The sequence below is a fragment of the Lasioglossum baleicum genome, chromosome 9 (genome assembly GCF_051020765.1).
Source record: "Lasioglossum baleicum chromosome 9, iyLasBale1, whole genome shotgun sequence".
NCBI lineage: Eukaryota > Metazoa > Arthropoda > Insecta > Hymenoptera > Halictidae > Lasioglossum > Lasioglossum baleicum.
This window is the reverse complement of record NC_134937.1, coordinates 15424931-15438708: the sequence shown is the minus strand read 5'-3', so window position 1 is coordinate 15438708 and position 13778 is coordinate 15424931. Positions and strand designations below refer to the sequence as shown.

General features: G+C 39.6%; 1 protein-coding gene across 12 annotated transcripts in view; it reads left to right on the top strand.

Moving 5' to 3' along the window:
- Positions 1–13778, top strand: part of Ets65a (DNA-binding protein D-ETS-3) — a 94873-nt gene that overhangs the window by 20902 nt on the left and 60193 nt on the right. The window lies entirely within an intron of this gene.

The window sequence follows — 13778 nt, the reverse complement described above, 5'->3', positions numbered from 1 at the left end:
AAAAATTGTATAGGGTGTTTCAAAACAGATGAACACACGCTTAACCAATAAAAATGGGTTTCAAAGGAGAAAGAAGTAAATAAAGAGAATTTTCTAGCATGTCGTGACATTTTCCATGGAAGATCAACGAATGCAGAAGTAATCGCAGACACTTTTCGGTATCGCGTCCATCGATGATTGTGCTACACTTGACACAGGAGAAATACCAGTCTTCCGGCGACAGTGAGCCGGGCAATTAAAGCTCAGAAAAGTATCGCCGCTGACACTTTGGTACCCTCGGCCGGAAAACGTCAGAACGCCTACACTTTATGTGACCGAGGGTAATGTTACCTCTCATCTGTCTAATTGCGCGGAATGGGGTACCTCCCGAGACAAACGATGCTGCATAAAAGAGCCCGCCTCGCACCCTTTACACCAATTTCACGTGCACCGCGTGGGTGGAAAGACAGGATGCAGCGCGTCGCATTGTACGCGATGAAAAGTGGAGCAGCATTCAGTGCACTGTTAATACCTACAATATTCGAAACTTCTATAATTTATATCGGCGACGAAACAAATCTTTCGCGTTGACTTTTTATAACACTGATAATTAGTAGACTGCGGGTCTTGACAACAATTTTCTGCATTTGTTGTAAGAACTCTCTTCGATTTTTAAAATTTTTCTACGGTTTCAAATTTTAGCTACCGATAAAAAATTAGACGGCAAATAGAAAATTATTTCTATCACAAAAAATTCAAAAAGTGGTACAGTTAATATTTAATATTTAATTCGACATATACGTTTTGCTTCGGTTTGTAAGGTAAATATGCTATAAGTGCACGAGCTTCCGCAATCCGGAAATGGTAAGCATATCTGGTGATTACTCTATTATGCACACACAGCGACCCAAAAACAAATAAGATACTACAAGAAGAAGAATTGAAGTAGGCATAAATACGAAATAGTACGCTATTACCGAATTATGCAATTACGGAACAATAGTTCAAAGACGAGGAAATAAACCATTAAACGAAATCACTGAAAATTGTACGGATTTGCAGAGGGACATGGTTAAGTTCAGATTTACCAATGTTGCTATTTTGACGGTGAAAGTATTCAAATTAGATACTCTGAGACGCCACTATAAAATGATATCATTCAAAATACTCTTCACGTTGCTTTAATTTGTGTGTAATTGATCTCTAAAAACTTTTGTGCAGCATGAGCACTCATAGTTTACATAACACTGCGAAAATCATATAGACTGAAAATGTTCTAGATGTAAAACAGATAATCAGCGATAGAATGAATCGAAAATTTTCAAATTAATGTAAATGTGATATTTCTTATTGTTAGAAAATCTCCAAAAATAGGAGAATAAAAGACAAATTTAGATTACTCTTCCAATATTAAAGCTGCTGATACAGAAACTGATATTTTTATTAATCAATCTATGATAAATCTAGCAATAAACAGGAAGAAACATTAAATCAATCACAATCTACCTCACGTAAACGATAAAATTCATTGATATCATGGATGGACGATGTCAAAGACTATCCACAGTATCAACATCAAAAACAATAAATAATGGGTGAAAGCTGGAAATTAGGGTAGGTATCCGGTTCCAAAAGAAAGGTCAAAGCGTTAATAGTTCCCGATCAAGTTTCCAAGAGCGACAAAGTCGGATCGATTAATCGTTTACGAAGATCCAGCCTGTATGTGCAGTATCTTCCGACAGTGACCAAGACGCGTTGATAATTGCCGGTATCGGTTAACCCGATGGGGTGGGGTTAGAGGGTGGTCATGGGGTCTCAAGCAACCCTGTTCGATCCCCGGGGTTCAACCATCCCCCACGGTGTGATCCCTTTTTGCCCTCCATCCGGGAACCTTTGCGCGCCCCTTCGTTTCCGGCACCGGCAACTACGACTGGTTCGACCCTCATTCCCAGCCTCAAGGGGTGACTAAGGTTCAGAGGAGATCGTAACTGTCTTGGCCTCTAAAAAATGGAGAGAATACATTAAAGAAATTCGGGGACGCCGGCCCGTATGACCCCGGATATCCGTCGGCAGAGAAGAAGGGAACCACCGGGATCTCCAAGTGAGAATCCTTGCTGGTATTATCGAATTTGTTGATGGACCTGCTGATGGAGCATCACGGACGAACGTCGCGGAAGTCGCGTCCGTGATACTCGTTATATCGACACTACAGTGTGCAAGGTACATCAGAATGCTCCTCAGCGATTATAGTAAGAAGAGCTATTTTCATGCAAAATAAGAATTCTCTGTACTAATTGCTACGTAGACATTCGTTTCTTTTTATAACAATTTGACCGAGTCGAAAACCATACAATAGCATTTTTAATTTCTTCATATTATGTTCTTATTCTATTTTGTCTGACCATTTATTAAGTCATTTCCGATCCTGCTCTCGTCTAATGCTTTTAATATCAGCTCGTAAGACATGGTATCTTGAATATCAAATATAAAGCTGCTAATATATGTATAAAATGTATTTCTATATGAACTTTCCAAAACAATTTTCCCTTTTCATCCTCATGTTTGCAATTCTATCAAGATTGATTTATGAAGGTGGTCTGATTGAAAGCCTGCAAGACACCATTTTTTAATGTCTATAATTCATAACTGAAGAACATTTATTTTAGCATGTTCTTTAGTAACGTTTCAAAACAATTTTCTCTTAGCATCGCCAACAATTAATTTTTATACATAGTTGATCTGTTTTGCGACCTCTGAAACATTTTTTAATGTGTCTATAATTGCTTCACGACTATATGTTCAAAATATAAAATTGCTAGGGTAAGAAATTTATTTTCACGTGTTTTAATAAGCAACCACAAGATCTAGTGAAAATTTTTAGCATACATCGGAAAGGACTCTCCCACGTCTGATCAGCAATTTCAATAGTCACTCTCCCACCATTCCGGCAGCAAACTGTCCCACCAGAAAAACTCGAGCAATTAAGAGCGGATCGCAACGTGAGCTCGAGTAGCGATGATCGATTGCGTTTCTCGTCGTGCCGCAGCGTTCAGGTCGATCGCGCTCGAGCGAATTCCGGGTACCAAAGGGAGGGTTCTGTCTTTCTGTCTTTCTGTTCTCCTACGGCTCGTTGCAAGGCCCCGTGACTAATCATGATAGTTCCGCCCGGGAACGCCGGGGACACACGACTCTCGGTTCCGTTTCCGGCGCGTGCTGCTGCTCCTGCTGGCCCCCTCCAACCCCCTTGCAACCCCCTGCGGCTCGTAGGCCACCCTCCCGCGCAATTATTGCGCTTTGCAACAAAGACCGTGACGCGGGATCGAAGGGGCTGCGTCGCTGGTACCGTTGCCGCCTTATCTTCCTGATACATCTTCCTCTTCGTCGGTCCGTTCACTCCTGGATTCTTTTTCCACGGTTCCTTTCTTCTCCTGTCACCGTTCGTGCCCCACGCTATACTTCCCCATTATCGCCATTTTCCTCGTGGCTTCCTCTTCTTGCCTCCTCCGTCTCCATTCTACGTTCCTCCGAGTCTCTTTCACAGTTTTTGTTATACAAACTGTTGGAGTTTGCTTAGGAACGAGGAACTTGTTAAACATGTAATAATATAGGGCTTTTTATAAAAATGATTTATTATATCTGTGGTTATCAAAGAAAACGCCGCATGTCACAATATCAAAAAATTAAACTTTATAGTATAAGATGTACGTATTTATCAGCAAAAAAGTCATGAAAATAAATTCGAAAGGCTCCAAAACATAATGCAATTTAATCGATGTCCTACGTCAAAGTATTAGTGATGAAAACTTTAAACAGCAATATCTCGAAAGTAAAACTATGAGACCTGCGGCGTTTTTCCTGACAACCACAGAAATGTTGCTCGGTTTACAGATGTTGATCGGTTTACATTCGGAGAGGTATTGCTGTCTTCTGTCTAATAACATGCGTTGCCCTAAATACCTTGGTAACAGCCATAAACCACAAACTAAATACTACAATAATTTGGATGTTTATTATAAAGAATAGCTTGACGCAGTTGCTAGTTGTAGGTAGCACGCCAGCCAATTTTGTAATTTGTACTAACAAATTTGAGATTTGAGGCTTTCAGATGTTAATCGTGTCTTTTTGCAATTGTTTTCCCCCACATTTTGCAAGCATTGAACATGCATCATAGCTTCATCAGAAGTTAGAAGACACATTGATAAGATTGATTTTGATAAAATTTCGAAAAAGATTTGTCAATTGATCAGTTGAACTATTTCTGTTCTAGAGTTGCAAAATTTTCAATGCATGAACTGCTAGCACTGCATGGATTTTAGATTGCGTTAAATATTTTCAATTACATACGAATGTATTGAATACCGCATGTGTGTATGTGTTTGCAGAGATATCTCCACCATCTCTTAATCCACTAATTTGATTAACATTTGTAACAACATACTGTTCCCTCGACGTAGAGAAAGACTCTAAGCGTGTGATTTCAGTTGAAAAGTTAAAGATCGCTGCCGGAAGAACTATTTCAGAGATCGACTTGATCTAGAGTTCGAATTTGATTTACATATGAATTAGGATTGATGCAGCTCTCGAACGGGGATTTCTATTTTGCTTTGAAACGGAGCTGAGCGAAATTTTATGTTCCCTCGGCATCGACCGTGTCTAGCCTGACTTCATTTTCTACGGTTTATAGTTCTTGAAGCGAGTTTCTGTTTATGACCAAGGAGAACGAGGCAACTCCCAGGTTATAGTTCAATGTATCTTCTCGTGGCGTTCGGTTTTCTTGTTGGATGTTTGCCTGGTGCTTGCATTTACTCGTGTGTTGCATGTTGACCGCGCAAAACTGGGTGAATGTTCTCCCATAGTACTTTAGTCGGTACGTTAGGGTTCAGTTAGAAACGGGAGACCAAACTTTTTGGTATAAGCGTTAAATAAATAATTATTTCAAACGAAACAGACGTTTTAGCGACAAAACTACTTGGATCATAATTCAGGTTCACGATTCTAAATGCATGAAATTACTTCAATGACTGGGAAGATGGGACTACTATCGAGGTACTACTGTAATTTCAAAAATCAGTACGGAATTGTACTGAACATTTAAATTAGTAATACATTAACGTATACACATCAAATAACTTCAAGAACTAAGAAGACGGGACTACTATTGAGGTACTACTGCAATGTAAAATATCATAGTATGGAATTATCCTAAAAATTTAAATTAATAATGGCTTAACGGTTTTATACACATGAAATTATTTCGAGGACTAGGAAAATGGAACTGCTATCGAAGTACTACTTCAATTTAAAATATCATATTATAAATTTGTTCCGAACATTTAAATTAGCAATAGAGGAACGGTTCTATTCACGTCAAATTATTTCGGAGACTTGGAAGTTGTGACTGCAATTGAAGCATGTAATTTAAACCATAATGGTACAAAATTGTATTATACAAAATGTAATTACCAACAGATTTGTCAAGTTCGCATCTAGGTGCAAGGAAGATAGGACTATTATCGAGGTACTACTAAAATCTCAAAAATAAAAGTATGAGATTGCGCTAAAAGATTGCACTGTGTAATTTAAAAAATTCACCTGGGTACAATATTTCTGTTAAAACTACTATTGAAGCATTACTGTAATTATAAAAGTCGTCACTAGGGAGAGGGAGAGAGAGAGAGATTTCATTAAAAATTTAAATTAATGATAGACTTTCTCTCATATCTCGATAAAAAACAAAGGAACAAACAAAAAATTACAGCACTGTATGTCCCTGGAAACCATGCAATATCTTTTTCTTAAATTTGTTGCTTAGAAAAAATGACTTACGAGTTATTTGAAGGCGTTATGTAACGCGAATCGCCATCTATAATTGATTTGCTGACGTTCAAAAAATGAAGTGGTGATCCATATTGCTACCACTGAGGCGTTAGCGTAATCTCGAATATGATCAGACACGATTCCGACGATCCTCTAGATTTACTATACATTCTATACGCAACAATTCACCGGCAGACACACAGCCGGCTGTCATCGGCCGGCGGGACTGTCCACCAATCTTCCGAATTTCCTCGAATCATATATCTCCGTGGCTTATCCAAAGGGATCCCCGAGTTTTACACGTGTCCGCGTAACTCCCCGCTTATGCAAGCGATCGTACGTGCCGTGGCGAGTCGAGTCGACCGGTTCGCCTAACCAACCCTTGCAAATAATGATTCGCGCGAGGATGAATAATGATTCATCCTCGCGCGACCTGTGGCCCACCCAGCCGACGTCGTGAAATAACCTCGTTAAACCGCTAACTCGCCACGGTTGTGTGCGAACGCCGGATCGAGCGGTGGCCGACGCTAAAAATGGATGGCAAGTAAAAAAGAGCAAATCGCCGCGCCGGGACGACCGAGGGCAAAGGGGAGGGAGGGCTCGTCGGAAGAAAAGGGCAAAGAAAAGGAGAACGGGCACACACGTGACTCGACGGAAGCTCGAGTGAGAACGTTAGCCTGTTTCGTTTCTATCCTGTCTGCCATTATAGTAAATCTTGTATTTTATCGAGACCAACAGGGGGTTGGTTCCGAAACGTTTTCGTTCACCGGACGTTCTTCAGGGTCGAATTACGCTGACTGCGGAGGATTGCTGTTTTGAATCGACAACGGCGAATATCCGACGTGGTTTAGGGGATGATAGTGTTTCTTGAGGATGAACTCGGTAATTTTTGTTCAGTGAGAACATCGGGTGCTGATCTACTCTTTCCGAAATACAAATTCACTAATTTTAATTTTAATTGACAAATTTTGATAAAAATTCATTAAATTATAGTTATCTTCTAAAATTATTAAAATTAGAAATTTGGTGAAATTGTAAAAAAACATTGGTAAAATTGTTCTTTATTAGAGAATGATTGTTTAAATCGCCGCATATTTACACCTTCACGAGCCAAAGCATGATGAGGGAAAATAAACGAAAATTGATTTGTTATTACTACACTCCGGATCATTGTGCAAAATAAAAAGTTTGTGCATCAGTTGCAAGACAGAGGAGCTGAATATAAATTTATATCGCTCTCTAATAATTTTAATTCAGTGCAAGTAATACTCTTAAAGTGTTTAAATTGCACCTATTTATTTTTATCATAAATGCATAAAATTCGGACTCTACTTGAGATAAATAAGGACTCTAAACCAAGGAAGAGATTGTTTCTTACAGCTTCCTTATACATATACAGAAAGATGAAAATTTTAATCAATGTTTAAATTATTTCATTTGGTTGTAAAACGTTTGTTGTGTGCAGTACGTAATCTACAATTATAACGATTGGTTCTCATGGTCTCTTATCTCGGCAGAGTAGCAAAATGGTACGGTTAACGATGATCGGTTAAGAAGATCACTTAGGGGCAGCTACCCTTGGTGCCCAGTCCTTTATGTGCCGGCATTTCCCTGCTAGTGGTTCAGATCGATACCGGAACCGACGACCAGCTACTAACTACCCCTAAATTCTAAGAATCTTCGTATAGATGGCAGTGTCTTCCGAAATCATCCCCTATTTTAGTCACCCCGAATCACGACAGATGTCTCAGCATTCGTAACTACCCCGTATGCTTCTGCGGTACTGAACTGGAGCTAATTCGTACGTCATCCTCGACCAATCCCTCTTGATGATCGTGCTGTGATTTCGAAATCACTGCCAAGGCAGCATTGCTGTCACAGCAATGATATAGATCAATGACGCTAATGATATAGATCATTCAGATCAAGAATATAGAACAGGTTCCATATTGTCTGAAAAAAAATATCCATTGTAACTTCAAGATTAACTCCAATAACTTTTATATTGAATTAGAAGTGCCTAGTCTTGCAACAAAAGTTATTGTAAATATTGTTTTCTAAATGTAAAGATCAGACGACAAGTACGTTAAGTAACCATTTAATTCTAGTTACTGTCATAATAATTATTATTTGTCATCGACGTATAAACATTCTACTCGAAGTTCGTAGCTAGACAACATCAAAATCCACTTGAGATATAACTACCCAAGGGGACGAAAAAATAGTAATCGAAATCAATCCTCGCACTAATAATTGTTTTCGAAATATTCAGACAATAGCATCATTATCGAACTTCAGTCCGCGCGGCACTCTATCATTTTATAATGACTACGTAGCGAGAGATGTCTCCACCAATTCTACACTCGGCGCAGAATGGAATCTTTTGAATAGGGCCATTAGCAATCGCCGAGGGCCCCAAAACGGAATATTTGTCAACGACAAATTACTCGACCGATTAACGGCGAAAAACGTCTGTCACTTATCGGGAAAAAGGATCCAGGAACGAGGGGGTGAATCCCACCCCTCCCGGCAATGATTCTGCAGAAGTCGTCGATCCTCCCCGAGGAGAACCAGCGGGAGAGCGACACAGAGAAAGTCATTAGCCAGTTAATCATGCGTTATCGTGTGTGCTTAATGTTCCGTCAATGAAGGAGTGACTAGGGGGGTGAGCGCCGGGAAAAAGGGAGGCCCGACAGCCCCTTTTTCGGGCTTTCCTTGGCTCCCAGTCAATATTGTCGGCGTGCATCGCACCGTGAGCAACAGATCACACTGTGCGACCTCAACCCTCACCTCTTACTGTCATCCATCGACTTCTTGACGGTACTGAACCGATAGTGTTGTTCCGGCGTCCAGCACGCGGTACTGACTTTGAATTCGTCGCAATTGGCACGTCTATTATTTTTAAATGTCATATTTCTTTCCTCTTCATCTTCTCGTTCTATCTTTTAATTTTCTGATGCATCGTAATTTTATCTTTCGTTAATATTCGTAGATTATTTTAATTCGTTCCGATTCAAGGAAACTAGAAGCATTAGTTTCAAACATGATTGAGATCGAAATCGAATCCAAAATCACGAAAAAGTTCAAACTTCGTAGCCCATAGGTAATTTGTGCGTAATTTTAAATCAAATTTAATAGCACCGTAAACTGAGTATGTATCATTGTCAGTCAAAAAACAAAAAACAGTAAAAGTATGTCCTAAAATTTGTTCAATCTCGATCAGTGTCAAGCACAGACCTAATCTAAATGTAATTTAAACTCTAATTATTTTAAAATCAATGAAGAATACGTTTAGTTTAGATTTTCAAATATACATGCAAAACAAAAATAAACCTGCCTAACCCAAACCTAATTTAAACGAATTGTACACCATGTCTATAACGTTCTCAATTATTTTGAACATGTCTAATGTATAATATATCCATTTAATGTTGATTGTTCTGGCTTGCGAAAAAATCAATGAAGAAATACGTTGAATTTAAATTTAAAAAATACGAGCTGCAACTAAAGCTGCCTTAATAAAAAACCGAATGAAAATTGAATGAAGCTGCAAGCCATATCGTGTTTCTAATGTTAATTCTTTTGCGGCTTTGGCTTCCAGAGGACTCAATCGCGTACGTCTCTGGTCAACATGATAGAAACGAAGCCAACGCGAAGTTGCCGAAAGAAAAGGGCATCGAGACCTCGCTAATGGTATTACGTTCCCCCTGGCCGATTCACGGAATACGTAACCGAGCACGTAAATACAGAGAAGTAGCCGTTTCAAAGTATACGAAATCTTGCCACTTAAGTACCTCTGTCACGAACGGAAGTGAACGATCTTCCGCGCCAAATGATAGCGGCGAGGAACTTTGGCCCGTACTGGTGTTTCGGACCGTAACAACATTTACGACCCGGGAACCGATTTTCAACAGAATTCGATTCTCCTATCTCGGATTTAATTCGGTGTGTGCGTCGAAACAGCGACGTCGTTGCCAACCGCAGAAAAAAAACTATTCGATCTGAATATAGGTTATCGTTTTATTTATTTCAAGCGAATCCAGAAATTCCGCGGCGACCACAGTGCGTCATATTAAAAACTGAATTCTTTCCTCGGTACGAATGAAAATCTACCCTCTGCATCAAATCAATTTTTCCGATTTCGAAGACAGAATTAAAATCACTTATTTTTCATTTTACACTTCGTTCCCTAACCAACGTTGAAATTCCTTCACAATAGAACTATTTGGTTCAGCAGTAAAGATTGATTATTCATTATTCTTTTATTCATTATTCTTACCACGCTTATGTTAGCTTGCCGAGTTGTCGATGTTGTCGTTGTCGTTGTATGTGTCAAATCTTGTAATCGAATTTTAAATCACTTCCCGAAGAGATAGAAGAGACTTGAAACTTTAAACATAGCTCAGAACTGGATGACAATGCAATATTAAAAAACAAATTTTTTAAAAAACTGTGTGTCTGGGAGAAAAAGAATAATTAAATATTAACCGTCACACCTCGCCGCGCGACGCTCGGTAGTACGTCACCACGTTCAGCGATCCCCACTCTGCGCGCCAGCGCTCCCTACTCCACTACGCGTTCCCACTCCACTGACCCACTTCGCACCGAAGGAGCTCAGTGTGGTTGTAATGTTCCGTTCATTCAGTTCCATTTCGGACAATTTCGGACTCCATCAAGAGACGTCGTCTCTCGGAGTCATTCCCTCATTCTATCTCGCGTATTTCCATATCTTGCGTTTCTATATCTTACTATTTCATTCCAGTATTACTATATTTTTCGTTTCATTTAAAAAAGACTAAAAAGTAGAAAATAAGAAAATATATAAAAAAAACTTCTTAAAAACCACGCTTATATTAAAATGCACTAAAAAGGAGAAAATAATTTTTTTAGACATTAGTGACTATAAATAAAAAAGCGTGGAGCGCCCACGAAGATTACGTCAATATAGTTTAGCGCTCCGCACTTTTATTTATAGTCATTAATGCCTAAAAGAATTATTTTCTCCTCTTTAGTGCATTTTAATATAAACGTGGTTTTTAAAAAGTTTTTTTGTATCTTTTTTTCTTTGTGTGAAGACTACCTTTCCCTTCTACGAGTCCGGTACTGGCAAAGAGGGGGTAACTTTTTCCCCTCAATTCGTGCTCCCTCCCCTTATCTGGTGACACTGGTGTCTTACAACTGTACGCTAATATGAAGGCTGCTTACAATATTAAGGCTGCTTTCACACTCGTGAAATTATCAGCCTCAAGGTGAAGCTAATAATATAGCTCAAAAGCCGCGACAAGGTATTTGACAATTTTCTTGTTCGATAACAATCAAAATAGTTAAAGCTAAATCTAACCTTCAAGATAAAATTACTATACGCTCAAAAGTGTGGAGAGCAACACTGCTCTAGAAAACTTTTGACCAAAAACCCCAGGATAAAACCACAGGTCCCAATCAGTCTAAAAGAAAAAAAACATATCTGGCGACACTGGTGGGGACTGAAGAACGTTTGATTTCTTTCTGTTTGCGTTGCAAGGTGCATTCGTTAAAGTTAACTTGTTAATTTGTGTAGCAAAAATGAACGAAAAAGTCCTGGAATCTTTTATGCGCTTATTTGCGAGGGGCACATAAGGGTCGAGCTCTCTTGTAGGCGATATCTAACTTTGTTGAACTCAATACGTCAACGTAGAAATAAATTTGTAGGCGTTCTTCTTTCCGTGCAACGACAATGCACATCAAAGTGTCTTTTCTATGAAAAACGGGTAAGAGCGCTTCGCCATTTGTAAAGGTCGAGTTTCATTGGGGGCCTTTCGCACTGTCTAAAGAAAAAAACGCGAGAACGAGCGTTTTTTGCCTGTTCTTTTTTTCCGAAGCTAGTGTCACCCTGCTGGAACATCGTTTCATTGTTTTCACACGGGGCTCGCGAAAATGGCCCGGAATTAACGCGTAACAAGCTACGAAACTCCCTATTCATGGCGTGGTAAAGAACTGCGACTCCGTGGAGTCGCACCCGCCCGGTGATTAATTTCTCGCCGAGGGTTAGGGGAAGGGGGTGCAACTAATTATCGTGCCTTTTATTGCTGCTGGCGAGTAAGTCTTCCCGGGGCACTCGATAAGGAAACGACGAAATTGCTGGTCGTTGCTTATACATAAGTCATGAGCCTACTCGACTTCCAAAAATTTTCAACGGCACGCATGCTGCTCCGTTTATCGTGCCTTATCCCGGATATTGAACACAAAGTAGAACTTCCAACGTTTGGGAACGTTTAACGTGTGATGGAGTGTGTGGCGAAAATTTAGAACTATTCCTTCCCTTTGTTATTCATAGTTTATCTTTTAACATATGTATTTATTCTAGCAGGTGCGTTGTTAATGATATCTAACAATTCGCCTATTGGAAGTCTAGCAATAGGATTTTTAATGACTGTGCTGAGGATTTCTAGGATTTTTGGAGAAATTATTACATGTCATTCGAAATCACTTCCTAACTTATGGGTAAAATTGCTGTCGCAATTGAGAAATTGATTAATAAATCCTCAATTGTTAACACTAAACTTACCATAGTCAAATTACCAGTTTAAATTTTACAATTATACAATAAAAATTCATTTATGAAAAGTAGTGGGAATAAAATTTACTTGTTCGGGAATATATCAGTAAATTACTTTTAAAAGACTATTCACCAGTGAATAGAGTATTGAATGTACTGATTTTTTTATTCAATTGTATCTCTGAATGTGTTAAATTGTGCTTTTTTATATCGAATTTAACTGACTAACAAGATTGGTTCAATTCTAGTGCTGTTATTATTATTGTTGAAGTTTCTCTTCACTTCGCAAGAACTAAGCTGTTGGAAGTTACTCACAGTTCAGTAAGAATTTACGATCCCCCAGAAATTCCACAGAACAGAGAAATACGAACGCCGTAGTATATGTATGATAAAAGACTATGCCAGCAAAGAGAAAAATATCGTTAAAATCTCGCTCCAAGGAATCCAACTTCCACTGTCTCTTCAAAAATTCTTTATAACCGCGTAAGACTGGAGCGTGTACAATTACTGGAAACTTTCTCCCCGAGAAAAATCTTGATCATCAAAACTAATAGTATTATTTCAGATGTTGATAGTAAAATTAATAAAATGTACACACGTACTTTGGTATTAAAACTCAAGTGAAAAAATCTCGAAAAATCTTTAAAAAAAGAAAAGAAGACCCCTGAGAAAAGAAAACGATCACATAAGGTAGTTAATGGAACCATGATTAAAATGAAATGTATACACTATACATTGTACAACTAATAACAATGATAATACTAATAATGAAAACCGATTTCAATAAATATCGCAAATTTTTTAAGAAATTCAACCGCGATCTACCCTGTAAAAAGCATAATTTTTCAGCAGGTGTATCCAATTTTGGGGAGGGGTGAAGGGTCCTAATCGTGGGCGTCTCCTGAGACACTAGGCCCGAAAATTCTGCACAATGATCGGGACCGTTAGTGCATCAGCTGCGACCGATTGAAAAGCCGCAGATGCGTCGGGATCGCGCGATAGGAATAGCGGGAGCAGAAAGCAGAACGACCACGACGTCGACATCGACGACGACGGCGACAACGACGGCTATAACTGCTGTGCGGAGGAGGACGAGGAGGAACGAGGAGGACGACCGGTGTTTGTGGCGTCCGCCTCCGTCCTGGCTGCCGACAAAAAGGCGAGAGAATTTCCTGAAATCCTTTCTGAGGGTCTGATTGCCATCATTATCGTGGAGTGGGTAGGAGTAGCACGGCACCGTGGAGGATAGGGTGCCACCGGGGTGGGTTTCGGGTTGTGGAGTGGAGTGGAGGATGAGGGTGGTTACGAGTGGAGGAGACCGAGGTTCGAGCTTTTGCGAGCGCGTGCGACGGAGACGGTGAATTGCACGAAGGAAAGGGAAAAGAGGGCGATAGAGCGAGAAAGCGAAGGACAATCAGTGGTATTCAGTCCAAGCTCGGAACTGGAA